Here is a 20,458-nt window from a genome sequence, read left to right as displayed (position 1 = left end):
AACACAGAAGCAGTATTATATGTTTTGCGCATGAAGACAACTTTTGTTTGTATCTCTGAAATGTCTCTTGTAAGTAGAGGACTGTCTGCAGATCAGGAGACAGCTCCCTACGTCACAGTGTTATTGTCAGAAGTTACCATAGTGACACGGAGGTCCTCCGTCACCAAGATGGCGCCCGTGAGCGGCCAGGCCACGCCCACTTCCGCGTCACCGCAGCGCCGCTCTGGCCGCTCCCCATCTCGCTGGTGACGGCGCTGTGCTGGTTCATCAGTAAACATCCTGCGGATTTGAACGCGCGGTTTGGGCGGCAGGAAGGGGCGCGGCCGCCATCTTGAGTGGCTGAGCGGAGACGCGGCACCGAGTGGGGGCGACTCGCGGCGGTAAGTGGCGGGGAAAGGGGGTGGGGAGGTAAAGGCGGGCGGCGAACATGGCGGAGCAGGCCGCGCCTTCTGGACTGGGCGATCCCGGAGCACTATAAATCCCAGCGAGGCCTCGGCACTGGCGGCAGCTATCAGGGCCCGGTACTGGGACTGCAGGCCGCGCCTGGTACACATAGACTCAGCGTGCTCCCCCGTCCTCTCCTCAGGCCTAGTGTCATCATATATACAGGCTTGTGTCCATAGCGCCTCTCCGGGCCTTATTCACAAACACCGGTGGCAGCCTCCCTGGAGTCACACAGCCAGAGTCACTCATCACTGTTCTTCTCCCCGCGGTCTCCATGTACCAAACACTCCAGCAGCCTCCCACAGCCACAGGTTTCCACTTCACTCTAGTAGCCTCCCCAGAGTCCCCAGTCATACTACAGAAGCCTCCACTACACTCTATCATTCTCCCCAGGGCATCATTGCAAAAGCCACATTACAGAGGTTTCCACTACTATAGTAGCCTCCCCAGGGCATCATTGCACTAGCCTCATTACAGAAGTTTCTACTACACTCTAGTAGCCTCCCCAGGGTCTCCCAGTCACACTACAGAAGCCTCCACTCTAGCAGCCTTCCCGGAGCATCCATGCATGAGCCACATTACAGAGCTTTCCACTACACTTTTGTAGCCTCCCCAGGGCATCATTGCACGAGAACATTACAGAAGTTTCAACTACACTTATCCTCTCCAGGGCATCCATGCACTAGCCACACTACTACTGAAGCCTCCCAATTTTTCTCTATGTTCGAGTAGCCTTCCCAGGGCATCTATGTATTAGCCACATTACTGAAGTCTCCCAACTTCCCACTACACTCTTGCAGCCTCCCTAGGCTATCCATGCACTAGCCTCAATACCGAAGCCTCCATTTTTCTGTCACACTCCAGCAGCCATCCATGCACTAGTCTCCAAGTTTCCTCTACATTTCAGCAGCCTCCCCAGTGTTTCTATGCGCTGGCTACTGAACCATCCAAGTGCCCTCCAAGTTTACACGCCAGTAATCTACCCATGGCATCCATGCACTAGCCACGCTCCAGAAGCCTCCGCAGGGCATCCAAGCATCAGCCACATTCCAGCTGCTTTCAAGGGGCTTTTTGAGCTTTGGCCACACTCCAGTAGTCTTCCCGGGATATCCTTGCACTGGCCACTTTGTTGAAACCCCTAATGCCTGATACACACCATGCAAATTCCTGTTAGGTCACCAGGTTGAATCGATAATTTCCTACTGTTCCCAATTGTTTTTCAGATTGCCTTTTTATAGAAACAATTGAAAAAAGAATCAGTCAGAAATCAGGTTTGCCCTGTTGAAATTATTGATTTGACTCGTCAATAAGACAGGAAATTAAATGGTGTGTCCCGGGCATAAGGATCCTCCAAGTTTCCACTATGCTCCGTCTTCCAAGGTTCTCCTAACTGTTCATTCCTAGGGGTATCCAAGCTTTAGGCACACTCCAGTAGTTTCCCCAGGGCCTCAGCACCACAGTAGCAATTTACCTTGAAATTTGGCCTCCACATCACAGCAATGTACCTGGAGCTTCCAAACCTCAGCCAAACTCCAGCAGCTTTCCTAGAGCCTTATGCTGGGTACACACAATGCGTTTTTTTCCAGTTGATTTCCTGTTCAAACTGTTTTCGATTTTGTTTTTCCGCTTTATTCTCTTATCAATTTTCATTCACTTCTGTGAGAAATCGAGCGGTAAAACAATTGAGAGTAATATCGGACATGACAAATTATCAATCAAACGCATCTATTGAACGGAAAAACGTAATGTGTGTACCTAGCATTAAGCCGTGTATTCATGCAAAATGGCAATTGATATATAACGAAAGCTGTTCAGTGAGGTACTGTGGGGCTGCGTAAACTGTAACACAGACAAAGTCCAGCCTACCCAAATGGTGATGTTGCGTACTAACTTTTCATGCAGTCACAGTTTGCGAACACTTTATTATGCAGCTAACAAGTGATGTATACACAGGATCATGAGGGTTTATGGCTGAATCGATCTGCTCGTAAAATTGCTTGAAGTGCTTGTTTTGGGATAGAATTTGGCGATCCTAAATTAATTTTTTTTTACTTTCATTTATTGGGTGTACGATAGTGGTTGAGCCTTGGACACCTTGGAGAGGGTGCTAGTCAATTATTTTCCACGTATGAGGTTGTAGACTTGTTTTAATTTCATTCTGTGGTACTTGTGTATTTGTTCGTCTACCAGCAGTTGCTCTGTATTTTATTGCAGAAAAGTCTGTCAGATAGGATAGCAGCTGATTCATCACAAAACGAACTGATACATTACACAGATGGCAGGTCAGTGCACACTTAAACACTCGCCTGCGGCAACTTTGCTGAGCCAATTTGGTTGGTGTCCCGTGGATAGTTTCCTACTGGGTCTCCACAACCTCAGGCAGCAGTGAGCTCCTGGCCGTGGAATAGATCTGGTTTTTGTTTTGTTCTTTGTGACCAGTCACCCAATATTCAATCCGACCATAGACTTTTCGAACCTAGTACGGTTAAGTTGAGTCAGCAGGAGAGTTCATAGGGAACAATTCTCCAATTACAGCGACGCCAAGTATTCTAATTGGCCGAATAGTGTGGGCGTATTATTACTATGACCTATCTGAAACAGATCAGTTCCAGTGGGTGCTGTCCAACCAATCACATTAGCGGGATTTTCCTATGGACTTTCTCACTGCCTCACCTCAATCATACTAGCACTAACTTTTCTGTGAGGAAATAGAGCAGCCATTGGTAGACGGCCTTATACGTAAGTACCTATTTTGTTATATTGGTCCCCTAAAAAGATCTAGCTAGTGTAACCTCTGAGGCCAGCAAACTCAAAACAAATCTGTTTCATGATAGGACAGCCATATTGCTTTATCCTCTTTGGTATACCGTCTTTTTTTTTTTTTTTTTTTTTTCTTGTATAGGTGTGTCTCCTTGGTGACTGCATGCATAGCTCACATTTTAGGGCATTGGCTCACTAAAAACAAGTGCTTGCATTTTTGAAAGTGCTTTTTTAGTTGGGATTTTAGGAGCGATTCTGGAGATTTTAAAGTGCCTTTTAATATAATGGTAGCGATTTGTACAGAGATTGCCATTTCCTTATGTGATCACTCTCCTACAGAGCCCCTGAGAGACAGACCTTGACCTCTGTCTAGGCAGAATCCCGTTATTGACGTTCCATAGATTCTATTTTTTTTTATTAAAACTTCCTGGTTTTTTTTTGGGGGGGGGGGGGGATATTATTTGTATATTATATGAAATAAATGTGCCAGCTCAGTATTTAAATGTGGGTCTGTTAAGATTTGAGGTATTATCTGTGTGTTGATGAGGAGAGAGTAAGGTTATATAAAAGGTAGAAATGGGTTAAAATTTATCAGCAAGAGGGCTGGTTTTTGGCTTAGGTGCCAAGGAGGTCTATGTGCTTTACAGGAATGGGGTAAGCACGTAATTAAAATGGTTTTACCAACTATGTCTTACCTCTTGCATCACTTTCTTGGGAGTTTTATATTTTCTGCAGTCTTAAGCCTGGTACACACCATGCAATTTCCTATCAGATAGGTCGAATAGATAATTTCTGACAGGTCCGATCTGATTTTCAATTGTTTTTCTGATCAATTTGCATAGAAATGATCGGAAATCAAATCAGATCTGTCGGAAATTATCTATTGACACATTTATTTGATGGGAAATTGCATGGTGTGTACCAGGCATTGGGCCTTGTGTAGGGATATGCTGGTAAAATTCCAAGGAAGAGTTGGAATAAAACCACCTGTTAAATCTATAGTGTATGGTGCAGTCGGTGCATCTATGTGAAGGTAAAACGACCTTGTACTAGTTCTATTCACAAACTAATCTTTGTAAACCGACTGATCGGGTTGTGTCCTTATGCCTGATTTGCCTGCAACATCCAGAAACTGGTATAACTGCTAGGCACTGTTTGCGCTCTTGAAGGAAATCTTTACATGTTAAAATGTACCAGAGCTGTTGTAAAAGGACGATTTGATACTCGCCTGCTTCTTCCCTGGCTCAGAAATTGTTGGGGTCCAATTCTTTTATTAGGATGCACCTGATTTTGCTTACAGTGTTTGGGTGTCCAAGAAATTGTAAGCTTGCATTAATGTTTTGTATTGACATTGGTGTCTCTGGTGTTCAGAACACGGTTGGTTAACTTTTGTGGAGTTGGTTAATTTCTGTTCAGTTTGGCATTTGCAGAAATATCATTTTGTTGTGTTAATGCTTCATCCTACTACCAATTACTGAGTCTGAGAAGAGCCTAAGCGCTTTGAGTTCTGTGGGAGAAAAGCGCTATAGAAATGTTATCTTCTGTGTTAGGTTAAAGGCCTGTACCCACAGTGTTCTCCCCAGGTTCTTTTAGCCAGGTGCTCCACTCGGCTAGTTTTGGTGAGCGCCCGGCTGTTATCAGCTCACTTCCTTCTATGCTGTAAGCAGAATTGTGTAGAGAAGCACCTGCCCTGCATTCTCTCATCTCGCCCCACCTGGCTACTTTTTCATGCCACCCGGCTGGAACAAAAATTCCGGGGAGAACACTGAACCACCTTGTGATTTTCCTGACCAGCGATTGTTTTTTTGAGCGACAAGTGGTCGTCCTGTGAACTCACAATGAGGGTACAGGCACAGGTTCACACGAACGTTGCTTAGCCTCACGTGGCGAAAAGTCCTAGTGAATCGAATCTTTAACCACTTATGTGGTTACAGCCGGTATATCTACGTCCCACAGGATTTTACTTCCTGCATAGGGACGTAGATATTAGTCTATTGCTTCGGATGGATGCCGGTCGCTCCTGCGCGGGTACGTGCCGCTGCCTGTTAGAGCGGAGATAAATTAATGGGAACACAGTTCCCAATCTAAGCCCCCGATTCAATGTTCTAAAAAAAACCAAAAAGTTACCATATTTTCCGCCGTATAAGATGCACTTTTTCTCCCCAAAAAATGGGGAGAAAATGTCCCTGCGTCTTATACGGCGAAGGCAGGGAATCCCCGACTTCCGAACGCCCGCCGATACGAACCGCGACCCGCCGCCACGTCGGGGATTCCCTGCACTGCCCCGTGTGTGCCCATTGCTCCCCGTGCAGTCCGCAAACACCCGCCGCTGCTTGTGACTATGTTCCCCCTGGGTGGTCCACAACTGCTGCGTATATGTCCGCAAACACCCGCCGTTTGTTTACATGTCCCCCCTCTGTGGTCCGCAACTGCCCACTTGTGCCCTCACTTGTGTCGCCGCTTTCCCCGGGTGGACCGCGCTCATCTTACCTAAGTCAGTGCCTTCTGCAGGGATCGGAGACCTGTCTTCACTTCTGCACTTTAGCTCTAGTAATTGCTTCTGCTGCGTCATCAGCAGAAGCCTTCACTAGGGGGAGCCGCGTGTTTGAAGACAGGTCTCCGATCCCTGCAGCACTGACTAATATTAGGTAAGATGAGCGCGGCCCACCGGGGGAAAGCAGCGACACAAGAGAGGGTACAAGCGGGTCTCCGATCCCTGCAGAAGGCACTGATGAGCGGGGTCCAGCTATTTACACCGGGGGAAAGCGGCGACACAAGTGAGGGCACAAGCGGGCAGTTGCGGACCACAGAGGGGGGACATGTAAACAAGCGGCGGGTGTTTGCGGACATATACGCAGCAGTTGTGGACCACCCAGGGGGAACATAGTCACAAGCGGCATCACAGGTGTTTGAGGACATAAACACGGGGAGGTACACGGTAGGCAGAATGGGTACACCTAGGGACAGAAAGACACAGACTAGGGACATAATGAAGACAGCAGGACACGTACTGGGGACATACAGGGAACACCTGGGGACAGCAGGACATACACTATAGGAACAGCAGTGAACATTCTGGGGACAGCAAGACACACTAGGGACATACTGGGGACAGCAGGGTATGTACGAGACACACTGGAGTCATACTGGGGACAGCAGGGTATGTACCAGAGACACACTGGAGTCATACTGGGGACAGCAGAACACACATTAGGGACTTACTGGGGGCAGCAGGGGACATACTGGGGACAGCAGGACACACATTAGGGACATAATGGGGGCAGCAGGACACACATTAGGGACATACTGGGGACAGCAGGACACACACTGACATACTGGGGACAGTAGTACACACACTTGGGACAGAAGGGGACACAAGACGACACCAATTGGGGGAGAACATCAACAAGACGCTCCTGGAACATGGACGCACCAGGTTTAGTATATTTTTTTTTTTTCCTTGTTTTTTGCCCCCTAAACCTAGGTGCGTCTTATATTCCGGAGCGTCTTATACGGCGCAAAATGGTACTTTAGGGACTGACCACTTATTTTTAATATGTATGTCAAAAAATTGTTTTAAAAAATTATGGGCTTGTAATTAGTGATGGACGCAAACATTGAAAAAATGCACCTTTAATTTCCAAATAACATATTGGCACCATACATTGTACTAGGAAATATTTTAAACGTTTTAGCAACCGTGACAAATTGGCAAATGTGCGTTTTTTTAATTATGGTAGCATGCATTATTTTAAAAATATATAATGGCCGAAATCTGAGAAATAGTGAATTATCATTTCATTGTGATAAGTAGTGATAAAGTTTTAAGCGAATGAATGGAAGGAGCGCTGACAGGTGAAAATTGCTCTGGTACAGAAGGGGGAAAAGCCTCTCAGTAGTGAAGTGGTTACGATCCCAGACTACTGAGCAAAGTACCGCGGTCGCCTGAAGTCTCGTTTGTGTGTGAACTTCGCGTGATGTTTGGCATTCCAGTCGGAAGATGTGTTCATTGTCAGGGAGACGTTGCTGGATTCTTCTTCCTGCATCACGAAGCGAGTCTGTATCTTGAGCTGTACTGATGAATTGAAGGCCTCCCTCATTAGGGCCCTTTTACACTATATTTATTGTTGTCTGCTGTGACTGATGTGCAAGGTAATGTCTGTTTCCCTATGTCTCTGTTTTTCATTTTAAACAAAAGCTTTTTCACGGTGCACTGCTATTGAAAGTTCTAGAGGATCATTGGAAGTAGGGTTGCAACGGTATGAAATATGACAGTATAAAGTCTCTTAAAAAATACCACGGTGTTACAGTTACCCTCAGGGTGACTGACTAGTGTCCACTGTACAAAGGGGGAAACTTGGAAGCTGCATCAGAGTTGGAGGCACAACTGTGTGACTGTGGCAGTTTGGCTGTGGCTGCTACCCCTCCGATGTCAGTGGCCTCTCCGCGGCGTCCCGCTCGCTCACTGCTCCACTGCTGCGGCGGCTAATTTCCTCCCTCACTCGCTTCCTGCTATTTACGTCCTCTGTATAGCCGCCGCACTGGAGGAGCAGTGAGTGAGCAGGACGCTGACACTGGAAGGGGGGCAGTATCTGATGAGCCTTATGAAAATCCTGGGCGAGTAAGTGCAATCAGCGTGCGCATCAAAAAACACAATATTTTGAGGTGCTATGCAATGCAGTTTTTTTTTTTTTTTTTTTTTTTTTTTTTTATGGCTTAAAACATCTTGGATACATTGAAGACTGAGATCAGGTTGGCTTTATTCCGATTGCAGTACTGAGTTTTGAGAGAGCGCATGACCCACCTCAGGGTTCTCCCCAGAATTTTTTTTTCAGCGGGGTGGGGAAGTAAGGGCCCTTTTCCACTAGGATGTGCGATCGCAATTGCGCTGCGATCACGCAACCTACAATTTACACTACCCGTGATTGCTCCATATAGCTGCTGGAAACAGAGCGCGATTGCCCGACAATTGTGTTTCGGAAAAATACGACGCATGCTAGTGGGAAATGAGCACTGCGATTTACAAGTTATCACAGTGCTCATCAAAACGGCTGCGATCTGCTTTCTGAAGCGGATCGCAGCTAGTAGAAAAGGGCCCTAAGGTCATGCTGGGTGGAAAAGGAGGGTTACACCGAAGTGGGGTAGGTGGGTAAGTACGCCAGGCTAGTGGGTTGGGTAAGTGGGTAGGTAGGTCAGGCTGGTATCTAGTGAGGTAGGTCAGGCTGGTGGCTAGTGGGTGGGCAGATTGTCAGGCTGGTACCTAGTGGGTGGGTAGGTGGTCAGGCTAGTGGGTGGGTAGGTGGTCAGGCTGGTGGCTAGTGGGGTAGGTGGTCAGGCTGGTGGCTAGTGGGGTAGGTGGTCAGGCTGGTGGCTAGTGGGGTGGGTGGTCAGGCTGGTGGCTAGTGGGGTGGGTCAGGCTGGTGGCTAATGGGGTGGTTTGGGTAAGGGGTGGGGTGGTTAGTGGTGAGGCAGGTGGCTAGTGGGGTGGGTAGGTGGTCAGAGTGGTGGTCAGGCTGGTGGGCTAGTGGTCAGGCTGGTGGGCTAGTGAGGTGGAGGTCAGGCTGGTGGGCTAGTGAGGTGGTGGTCAGGCTGGTGGGCTAATGGTCAGGCTAGCGGGCAGGTGGTCAGGCTGGTGGTCTAGTGGGGAGGGTGTGCAACTCACCTCGCGCCCACTCCCCCTAGATACAGCATCACTGGCTCTCACAAACCTCATTGGCGATTCAGCGGGGGGCAGCATGTTTCGGCCACAAACAGTGTGGGGTATGTGAATGCCGACGTGCAGAAGCTGGAGTCCGACCTCTATTCCCCCTCCCTCTTCCCCCGCTCAACCAGCTCCTCCGGCGGCGGCGGTAGATTCAGCGTCACTGGCTCTGCGCTGTCCTGAACACTAGAGCACAAGCCAGCCGCCTGATCCACACTGTCTCCTGTCTTCTCTCCGCGATGCTGCGCACACTAAAACAGGAAGTAATATGCGCAGCATCGCGGAGAGAGGGCAGGAGACAGTGTGGATCAGGCGGCTGGCTTGTGCTCTAGCGTTCAGGACAGCGCAGAGCCAGTGACGCTGAATCTACCGCCGCCGGGGGAAGAAGGAGGGGGGATAGAGGTCGGACTCCAGCTTCTGCACGTCTGCATTCACATACCCCACACTGCTTGTGGCCGAAACATGCTGCCCATCGCCGATGACGGCGCCAGCCAATCACAGCCCTCAGCACACACTTTTGGCGGCCCGTCCACCTAATTGGCCCTGGGGAGAACACTGCACCTGCAGTCTGAGATGGTTCAGATCTGGAGAGCTGCTGGTGGAAAGGGTTGCGCGGTGTACCCACGGAGTGAAAACAGTGTGATTCACGTTATCTATATTGTATCACGCTATGCAAAGCTGTTTTTATTTATTGCAGAAATTTGGATGTGAGGGAGAACGCAGCAGGACTGGTACATTATTGAATTATTACTGGAGTTGACTGCAGCAAATTCTTTTAGGCTCTCTGTTGTATTGTATTGAACATTATTGGTTGGCTTATACGATTGGCGTGAACATTCTTTTATACAGCTGTTTCTGTGGTGTTATTGAAGTATATTAACAAGCATTTCTTAATTTCAAAGGCTTTTATTGACCATTCCATTACATCAATTTAAGCAAAGCGTTCATATTTTCAGTGTTTGCCCTTCTTTTTCTAGACCAGCAAGTCACCCTGGCATGCTGTCAACTTATGGGCTAAATCCTGACTGATGGCAACCCATTCTTTCATATTCAATGCTTGGAGTGTGTCAGTTTCTGGGTTTTTGTTTGTACTCCCGCCTCTTGAGAAATGACCACAAGTTCTCAATTGGATTAAGGTCCAAGAGTTTCCTGGCCTTGGCCCTAAAACGTCAATGCTTTGTTCCCTGAGCCACTTAGCACTTTGGCATTATGGCACGGTGCTCCATCATGCTGGAAAAGGCATTGTTCTTCACCCAACTATTCTTGGACGGTTGGAAGAAGTTGCTGTCAGAGGATGTTTTGGCATTCTTTGGCTACGATTGTAGTTTGGTGTTGGGCTTTGCTAGCTGGGTGTAGCTGTTATATGGTGAGCCCTGTTTATAGAGGTGTATGCAAATAGTCCAGATGGAAATAAGCATTGTGTGGTTACGTGATGGTCAATGACATGCTAATAATTGCAGCTTGTATGGATATTTAGTGTAAATTATATGCAGATTGGCATTTCCCCAATCAGTAACAGTCGGAAATTAATTTTGATTGGCCCACAGTAAAGCCCCGTCTACACGAGTCACTCGATTGATGATAAGGTCCGATCTCGCTGCCGCCGATTCCCTGCTCGTTTCCTACGAGCGGACAATGGCAGGGAATCGAGCGGAACATAAGCGGTGGGGACGAGGGGGGATCGAATCCGGCGAGCGGGGACGCGGCTGATCAAGCCGCCGGATCACTACGTGTAGACCCAACATAAGAAGTGAATTTTGATTGGCCCAATACCAAGCTGCTTACAATTCGTATCAGATCTGCATTCACACCAGGTTCATTAGCATCTCATAGGCCATCTCTGGTTGTCTTTATGTAGAGCTTTCAGGTGTAACAATAGGAGTGTGAAGTACAAAGGTCTGAGCAGAGAGTAGCTGCTTTCCATAGAATGTCACCTGACTGTTCTCAGCATCTGTTCCACTTGAGCTCCATTGTCCTGACATGCACTTGTCTCTGTTTAGCCTACACAGCTCATGCTGCTTCTCAACCAGTCGGTGAACCCTCTGAATACACTACTATTGCAGGACTGTTTCTATCAACTTTTTTAACACAAGTTTAGGCAGTTATACGCATTTAATTATGCATGTTTTTTTTTTTTTTTTATTTAAGAGTACACTGAAAATGATTAAAAAGTTATATATCAGTAGATTGAAGCCTCTGGTAGGGTTGCTGCGGTATACCGGTATGACGATATACCGCAATTTGATTGTGCATGGTAATCATACCATGCACAATCTCGTTTTACCGGATTTCGGGGGCAGGGTTGCAAAGCAGCGACGAACAGCGGCGGGGATAAGTAAATACTTGCTGACAGCCTCTTCATGCTGTACTGGCTTCATTCTACTTCCTGTTCTTGCATCACACTTCCTTGAAACAGCACCCCCTGGACGCTATTACAAGGACATGATGCAAGAACAGGAAGTAGAATTAAGCCAGTACATGTGAGGACGAGGCTGCCAGCGAGTATTTACTTATCCCCACGCTGCGTCCCCCTTCACCCCTCCCTGACTCTCTATGCTGCGGCCCCCTACTTCTGGATACACCCATCCCTGGCTACCTATGCTGCGGCCCCCTACTTCTGGATACACCCATCTCTGGCTACCTATGCTGCGGCTACCTACTACTGGCTACACCTATCCCTGGCTACCTATCCTGCCTACATACTACTGGCTACACCTATCCCTGTCTATGCTGCGGCAACCTACTACTGGCTACACCCATCTCTGGCTACCTACTACTGGCTACACCCATCTCTGGCTACCTACTACTGGCTACACCTATCTCTGGCTACCTATCCTGCCTACATACTAGTGGCTACACCTATCCCTGGCTACCTATGCTGCGGCTACCGAATACTGGCTACACCTATCCCTGGCTACCTATCCTCCCTACATACTACTGGCTACACCTATCCCTGTCTATGCTGTGGCCACCTACTACTGGCTACACCTATCCCTGGCTACCTACTACTGGCTACCTATGCTGCGAGCACCTACTACTGGCTACACCCATCCCTGGCTACCTATGCTGCGGCCACCTACTACTGGCTACACCTATCTCTGGATACCTACTACTGGCTACACCTAATCCTGTCTACCTATGCTGCGGCTACCTACTTCTGGCTACACCTATCCCTGGCTACCTATGCTGCAGCCACCTGCTTCTGGCTACACCTATCCCTGGCTACCTATGCTGCGGCCACCTACTACTGGCTACACCTATCCCTGGCTACCTATCCTGCCTACATACTACTGGCTACACCTATCCCTAGCTACCTATGCTGCGGCTACCTACTTCTGGCTACAACTATCCCTGGCTACCTATGCTGCGGCCACCTACTACTGGCTACACCTATCTCTGGATACCTACTACTGGCTACACCTAATCCTGTCTACCTATGCTGCGGCTACCTACTTCTGGCTACACCTATCCCTGGCTACCTGCTACTGGCTACCTATGCTACGGCAACCTACTACTGGCTACACCTATCCCCGGCTACCTATGCTGCAGTCACCTACTACTGGGTGGGGGAGAGCACATTATTCAATGTAAGGGAGAGTCCTGGGTCCAAATATTTGTATACCGTGGTATTTTTTTTGACAGTTATCATACTGTGGAATTTCATACCTTTGCAACCCTTACCCCTGGCTAGGCCAAATTATTCCCAGATCTTCTGTATGCTCACCATTCCAGCACATGATCCCTTTAATCTTGTGTCCATGCTTCCGACCATGAACAAGGGCATCCAGACTGAGCACGCATGAGTAAGGTTCGGACATGCCCAGTCATGCATGGCTTTTTTTCCTCCAGTGCTGGCATATGTTGACTTTACTCTCACATGCCCAGTCACGATGCATTTGTTTGTGCCGAATCTAAGGCATTATTCACACTCGGAAATGCGATCACATCCTCAATTTTGCATTGTGCCGTTCCATGAATTTTTCAGCGATTGCATGTATATGAAGGGCCCTGTGCTACATTGGCGTCCTATTTGCATTCCAGGGTTTTTATCTCTCAGGTGTTTTGGCTGTCTTAATTGATAAAGCAATAAAATTTGATTACGCCATCAAAGGGATACATATACAGTGTTCTCCCCAGGCCAAATTAGGTGGGCGGGCCGCCCGGGTGATTTGAAACCCCGTCCGCCTGCCAAAAGTGCGGAGGAGCGCTCCATTGTCTGCTGTCAATCAGCGTTCGGCTCTTGCACAATAGCGAATGCCGTTGCTGAACCCTGCAGGAGCGCTCCTCTGCCTACAGTAATTGGCTGGCTGGGCTGGTTGTAAGGGGGCGGGGCTTAATCGGCGCGCGGCTGAGCGTCCTACACTGTCGGTAGTAGTGTGGGCTAGGAGAAGCAGGAATGCCCGCTGCGTGCACATCCAGCATCTCGGGCAGTAGATAAGTGTCACTGGCTCCGGGCTCCCTCACACATTAGAGCACCAGCTGCCTGAACCACGCTGTCTGCTCTCTGCTATGCCGGGCATACTACTTCCTGTTTTTGTATGCGTGACATCGCACAGAGGAGAGGAGGCTGGTGCTCTAGTGTCAGAAAGAGCCTGGAGTCAGTGAGGCTGTATCTGCCATGCGGCGGGGGCAAGGTGAGCAGCAAATCCTTTCAGCTAGCCCACCAGCGGTTAGACTCCAGTGAGCTACCCTCCCGTCTGAGCCAACCTCCCCACTAAGGGTCCGTTCACACTGCACGCATTTCCAGCCGCGTTTTGGAAACGCGTGCAGGTGGCCGACACGCACGACATCAGACATTGCATAGAGTGCAATGTCTGATGTTCACACTGCATGCGTTCCGGACCTGTGCGGTCCGGGAACGCATGCTGCACGCAGATTTTGCTAAAACGCGTGGCTGTTCCATTCACTTTTCAGTGATGGGATCAGCCACGCAACGCACACAAACGCGGATGGCCATGCGTTCGTACGCGTTGCGGTCGGCACGCATGGCCATCCGCATTTGTGATCTGAACGTGCCCTAACCATCAGCGTCTGGCCTGACCCACGCCATTAGATCACATCCTGCCCACCTACCTACACTAGCTACCAGCCTGACCACCTACCTACCCACCTCACCAGCCTGACCACCTACATACACACCCACCCCACTAGCTACCAGCCTGACCACCTGCCTACCCACCTCACCAGCCTGACCACCTACCTACCCACCCCACCAGCCTGACCCCCTACCTACCCACCCCACTAGCCCCCAGCCTGACCAACTCCCTACCCACCCCACTAGCCTAACCACCTACCTACACACCCACCCCACTAGCCACCAGCCTGACCACCTACCTACCCCGCCCACCCCACTAGCCACCAGCCTGACCACCTACCTACCACACTAGCCTGACCACCAACCTACCTACCCACCCCACTAGCCAACAGCCTGACCACCTACCTACCACACTAGCCTGACCACCAACCTACCTACCCACCCCACTACGACACTAGCCTGACCACCTACCTACCACACTAGCCTGACCACCAACCTACCTACCTACCCACCCACCACACTAGCCACCAGCCTGACCACCTACCTACCACACTAGCCTGACCACCAACCTACAGTGGAGGAAATAATTATTTGACCCCTCACTGATTTTGTAAGTTTGTCCAATGACAAAGAAATGAAAAGTCTCAGAACAGTATCATTTTAATGGTAGGTTTATTTTAACAGTGGCAGATAGCACATCAAAAGGAAAATTGAAAAAATAACCTTAAATAAAAGATAGCAACTGATTTGCATTTCATTGAGTGAAATAAGTTTTTGAACCCCTACCAACCATTAAAAGTTCTGGCTCCCACAGGGTGGTTAGACACTTCTCCTCGATTAGTCACCCTCATTAAGGACACCTGTCTTAACTAGTCACCTGTATAAAAGACACCTGTCCACAGAATCAATCAATCAAGCAGACTCCAAACTCTCCAACATGGGAAAGACCAAAGAGCTGTCTAAGGATGTCAGACAAAATTGTAGACCTGTACAAGGCTGGAATGGGCTACAAAACCATTAGCAAGAAGCTGGGAGAGAAGGTGACAACTGTTGGTGCGATTGTTCGAAAATGGAAGGAGCACAAAATGACCATCAATCGACCTCGCTCTGGGGCTCCATGCAATATCTCACCTCGTGGGGTGTCAATGGTTCTGAGAAAGGTGAAAAAGCATCCTAGAACTACACGGGAGGAGTTAGTGAATGACCTCAAATTAGCAGGGACCACAGTCACCAAGAAAACCATTGGAAACACATTACACCGCAATGGATTAAAATCCTGCAGGGCTCGCAAGGTCCCCCTGCTCAAGAAGGCACATGTGCAGGCCCGTCTGAAGTTTGCCAATGAACACCTGAATGATTCTGTGAGTGACTGGGAGAAGGTGCTGTGGTCTGATGAGACCAAAATAGAGCTCTTTGGCATTAACTCAACTCGCTGTGTTTGGAGGAAGAAAAATGCTGCCTATGACCCCCAAAACACCGTCCCCACCGTCAAGCATGGGGGTGGAAACATTTTGCTTTGGGGGTGTTTTTCTGCTAAGGGCACAGGACAACTTAATCACATTAACGGGAAAATGGACGGAGCCATGTATCGTGAAATCCTGAACGACAGCCTCCTTCCCTCTGCCAGGAAACTGAAAATGGGTCGTGGATGGGTGTTCCAGCACGACAATGACCCAAAACATACAGCAAAGGCAACAAAGGAGTGGCTCAAGAAGAAGCACTTTAAGGTCATGGAGTGGCCTAGTCAGTCTCCGGACCTTAATCCAATAGAAAACCTATGGAGGGAGCTCAAGCTCAGAGTTGCACAGAGACAGCCTCGAAACCTTAGGGATTTAGAGATGATCTGCAAAGAGGAGTGGACCAACATTCCTCCTAAAATGTGTGCAAACTTGGTCATCAATTACAAGAAACGTTTGACCTCTGTGCTTGCAAACAAGGGTTTTTCCACTAAGTATTAAGTCTTTTATTGTTAGAGGGTCCAAAAACTTATTTCACTCAATGAAATGCAAATCAGTTGCTATCTTTTATTTAAGGTTATTTTTTCGATTTTCCTTTTGATGTGCTATCTGCCACTGTTAAAATAAACCTACCATTGAAATGATACTGTTCTGAGACTTTTCATTTCTTTGTCATTGGACAAACTTACAAAATCAGTGAGGGGTCAAATAATTATTTCCTCCGCTGTACCTACCCACCCCACTAGCCACCAGCCTGACCACCTACCTACCACACTAGCCTGACCACCAACCTACCTACCCACCCCACTAGCCACCAGCCTGACCACCAACCTGCCTACCCACCCCACTAGCCACCAGCCTGACCACCAACCTACCTACCCACCCCACTAGCCACTAGCCTGACCACCTACCTACCTACCACACTAGCCTGACCACCAACCTACCTACCCACCCCACTAGCCAACAGCCTGACCACCTACCTACCCACACCAGCCTGACCACTAACCTGCCTACCCACCCCACTAGCCACCAGCCTGACCACCTACCTACCCTGCCCACCCCACTAGCTACCAGCCTTACCCACCCACTAGCCTGACCACCTACCCACCCACTAGCCACCAGACTGACCACCTACCTACCCATTCCACTAGCCTGACCACCTACCCACCCACCCCACTAGCCAACAGCCTGAACTACTTACCTACCCACCCCCTTTTCCACTAACTACGATCCGCTTCAGGAAGTGGATCGCAGCAGTGTTGCTGATCACCGCGATATCGCGGTGCTCATTTCCCACTAGCATGTGTCTTTTTTTCCGAATCGCAATCGTGCTCCGTTCCTGGCAGCTATATGGCGCAATCACGGGTAGTGGAAATTGTAGGTTGCATGATCGCATTTCCTAGTGGAAAAGGGCCCTTATTTACCCACCCGGCTACTTTTTCATCCCACCCGGCTGAAAAAAAATTCTTGAGTGTGTGTATATGTATGTATGTATGTATGTATGTATGTATATTGTGTATATATATTTATTTATTTTTTTTAAAGGGAAATCTAGGGTTTCTTTCGAATAACATTTTTCTTTCTAAGAATTGTTTAATTTTGTCAAGCGTTTTATCAGGGAAAATTACGCATAAACGCACAAATTATATTGCATAAGTGCCACTGTTATAAAACGCTTCAAAATACATTTGGCTTGTCCCGGTAAATACTATACCATATTTCATCACTAGTTGGGCTTGTAGTGTACCATCGCCAGCCTGTGTATCTGTAGCGATTGCATGCGATCACTAGGGTACCTCATTTGGCTACTACAGTGCTGTACAGATGCATTGCTAAGCAACAACATAGCGATGCATCTTTACAGCGTTATGTCCCCGAGCTGTCATCCGGGTGGCAGCCATTACAGGTGTCTGCGAAACTTAAAGGGTACCAGAGCCAAACATCTTATTAAAAAAAACATATGGTGGGAGGGGTTCAGAAGTCACTTACCGCTCCCACTATTCAAAGATGTGTGCTCCCGTCCAGCCCATCCTCTGTTCAAATACTATGTAGAAAAAACCGAGGCACCAACAGGATAAAAGCAAGTACTTGCTCTATATGTGAAGTCGCACTCTCTGGCCAGCCATCCAACCTGGAATGGCAGGTGTGCTGGAAGAAAAATCCCGGACACCACAGGATCCAATAGTATTAGGACGTAGAAATCCGCACCACCTTCATAAATATATCTTCATTTATTGGTACAAAAAGACATACATTTAAAAGCAGGGCTGTGGAGTCGGGCAATTTTGGGTGCCTGGAGTCGGAGTCGGGAAAAAATGCACAGACTCCGACTCCTAATGAATTTGTAACTGTAATTAAAATAGAAAATATGATAAAATGTTCTATTTCTCAGATAATAGTCATTAAAAATAATGTATATATACAGTATATATACAGTAATAGCTGTGCTTAGTCTACAAAAATGAAATAAACCAATCAAAATTAGTTACTTGTGCTGCTTCAATAAAGCAGTCCCTGTATTTTTAAAGTCAGATATACATATCTGATTGTGACTGTATATATGATGTGTACACAGGAATCTCTTATATACACTAAATAACATCTATACTGTAAGTATAAAGCCTGATGTGTAGCTGTGTCACTAACAGAGATGGTCAACGAGATGGAAATAATTCTGCATTGATGCGGATTTATGCAAATGTATGCACTCCCTTTGCTGATGAAATCAAATAATTTGATATGTTATTAAAATTTGGTTTGGTGACTACAAATTAAAGGGAAACTGAGACGGATGAAAAGTAAAGTTTTATACATACCTGGGGCTTCCTCCAGCCCCCTTCAGGCTAATAAGTCCCTCACTGTCTTCCACCACCCGGATCTTCTGCTATGAGTCCTGGTAATTCAGCCAGTTAGCACTGTCCGGCCGCATGCCGCTCCCACAGCCAGGAACATTCTACACCTGCGCAATAGTGCTGCACAGGTGTAGTATGCTCCTGGCGGCGGAGTGTGTGCATGCGCACTACGCCTGACTGGCTCAAGTACCTGGACTCATAGCAGAAGATCCAGGTGGTGAAGGACAACGAGAGACTGAGTATCCTGAAGGCGGCTGGAGGAAGCCCCAGGTATGTATAAAAAAATTAATTTCATCTGTCTCAGGTTTACTTTGTTACACAGTAGTACTATACATATGCACTCCCCACAGAGCTGCAGGGAATCCACTGAGAATGCTGTGCACATTGAACACAGAGGTGTTGTCTGTTTACAATCTCCTCATTCCCCTGCAGAGTACCTGCACATCATTCTTACATGTACCCACACTTACATTGCCTAGGGCCTGATAGATGTTCTTTGTTCCGGTTTGTACCTTTTACAAGTACTCTTACCAAGGACTAGTTTTAGTCTAAAGGGAATAAATATAGAGGTCTACATATCCTTCTCACTTCAGTTGTCTTGTAAAATTCCTAAGCGTTGGCAGTTAAGAGACGAATTTCACGTTACATACTTTTAATCAACAAAATTGTAATATGCAAATTAGAGGAGTCGTGGAGTCGGAGTCGGTGGAATCCTAAACTGAGGAGTCGGAGTCGGTGGATTTTTGGACCGACTCCACAGCCCTGTTTAAAAGAACTGTAGGGCAAAACAGTCCACTGTTTTGGGCTACCTACTACTACACTATATTGGGCTCTCGGTTTCTCTCTTCTGTATCTGTTCAAATTCTGCACCCTCTGACACCACTTACAGGTGCGCGCTTCAGTCTTTTTGGCGTCCCAGCGTTCCGCAGCCCTCTGCAGCTCATGCTGAGGAGACTAGAGCGGGCACCTCTAAGTGACATCAGAGGGCGCAGTATTTGAATAGTGGACGGGGGCTATTACGGGGGACCGGAGGCAAACGTCTTTGAACAGAGGGAGCGGTAAGTGACTGCTGAACCCCTCCCACCACCACATGTTTTATTAACCATTTTACCCCAAAGAGGTTTTTACCCTAACGGACAAGAGCGATTTTCGCCTTTCAGTGCTCATCCCCTTCATTTGCCAATAGCTTAATCACAATCAAATTATGTATATCGTTTTTTTCACCACCAATTAGGCTTTTTGAGGTTGATATTTTTCCGTAATTTTCTATGCATTTTAAAGGGAAAAACAAGGTAGAAATGAAAAAAAAATACACTTTCTCCAAATTCATCCCCTATATTTTTAATATAAACACTGCTACTGTACACAAAACCCACACATTTTATCTGTCTATGTTCTGGTTATTACAAGATTTGAATTATGTCCCTAGTACACAGTATGGTGACAATATAGTATTGGGAAATAAAGGTGTGTTTTTTTTTCTATGCTGCTTTTTTTTTTTTTTTTTTTTTTTTTTTTCTTCTTTTCTTACCAATCTCACAGGAACGTGCACAGCGGCAGCAGTGCTGTTTGACTATAAAAACTGTCCTGGAGACGTTATAGGAAGCCTAAACTGAGAAGGATGTGGATTTTTCCTTTTAAAATACCAGTTGCCTGACTCTCCTGCTGATCCTGTGTCTTTAAGCACTTGCTGATCGCCCACAGCCCATGGGCGGCGGCAAAGTGGTGTGCAGAACGACCGCAATACGCCCATCGTGTGGGCGTGTTTGGCCGGCGATCGCGTCACTGGTGACACGCGCTTCCGCCGGCCATAGGCTCCGACCACCTGACGCTCTAACCCGCCGGCCGTTTGGAAGCGCCGGCGGGTTATTGACTCCTTGATCGCCGCATACAAAGCATATAATACGCTTTGTAATGTATACCCTGGTGGTCCCAGTGATCGAGGGACCACCAGGGCAGGCTGCAGCCAATCTAGTGAGCACCCAAACACACTGATTGTGCCCCCCTGATCGCCCACAGCACCCCTGCCCACCCCTCAGACCCTTGTTTCCACCCAATCAACACCCTAATCACCCATCAATCACTCCCTGTCACTGTCAACGCTATTTTCTAGATTAAGTCCTAAACTGCCCCCTGGGGGCTCCTGATCTCCCCCCCCCCCCCCCCCCCCCCCCCCCCCCCGTGTACTGTATACATCTATTCTCCCCTG

General features: G+C 47.9%; 1 protein-coding gene across 2 annotated transcripts in view; it reads left to right on the top strand.

The window, feature by feature from the left end:
* The first annotated feature begins 233 nt into the window (after positions 1-233).
* The window catches only part of RAD21 (RAD21 cohesin complex component), a 47,690-nt gene continuing 27,465 nt past the window's right edge, over positions 234-20,458 (top strand). For both annotated transcript variants that reach the window (XM_068237948.1, XM_068237947.1), the window contains exon 1: positions 234-380. The gene's annotated coding sequence lies outside the window, so the exon portion shown is untranslated. The remainder of the gene's footprint in view (positions 381-20,458) is intronic.

Source organism: Hyperolius riggenbachi, chromosome 5 (genome assembly GCF_040937935.1).
Source record: "Hyperolius riggenbachi isolate aHypRig1 chromosome 5, aHypRig1.pri, whole genome shotgun sequence".
Lineage (NCBI taxonomy): Eukaryota > Metazoa > Chordata > Amphibia > Anura > Hyperoliidae > Hyperolius > Hyperolius riggenbachi.
Note: the sequence above shows the minus strand (reverse complement) of the source record. Positions and strands in the feature narration are given on the sequence as shown.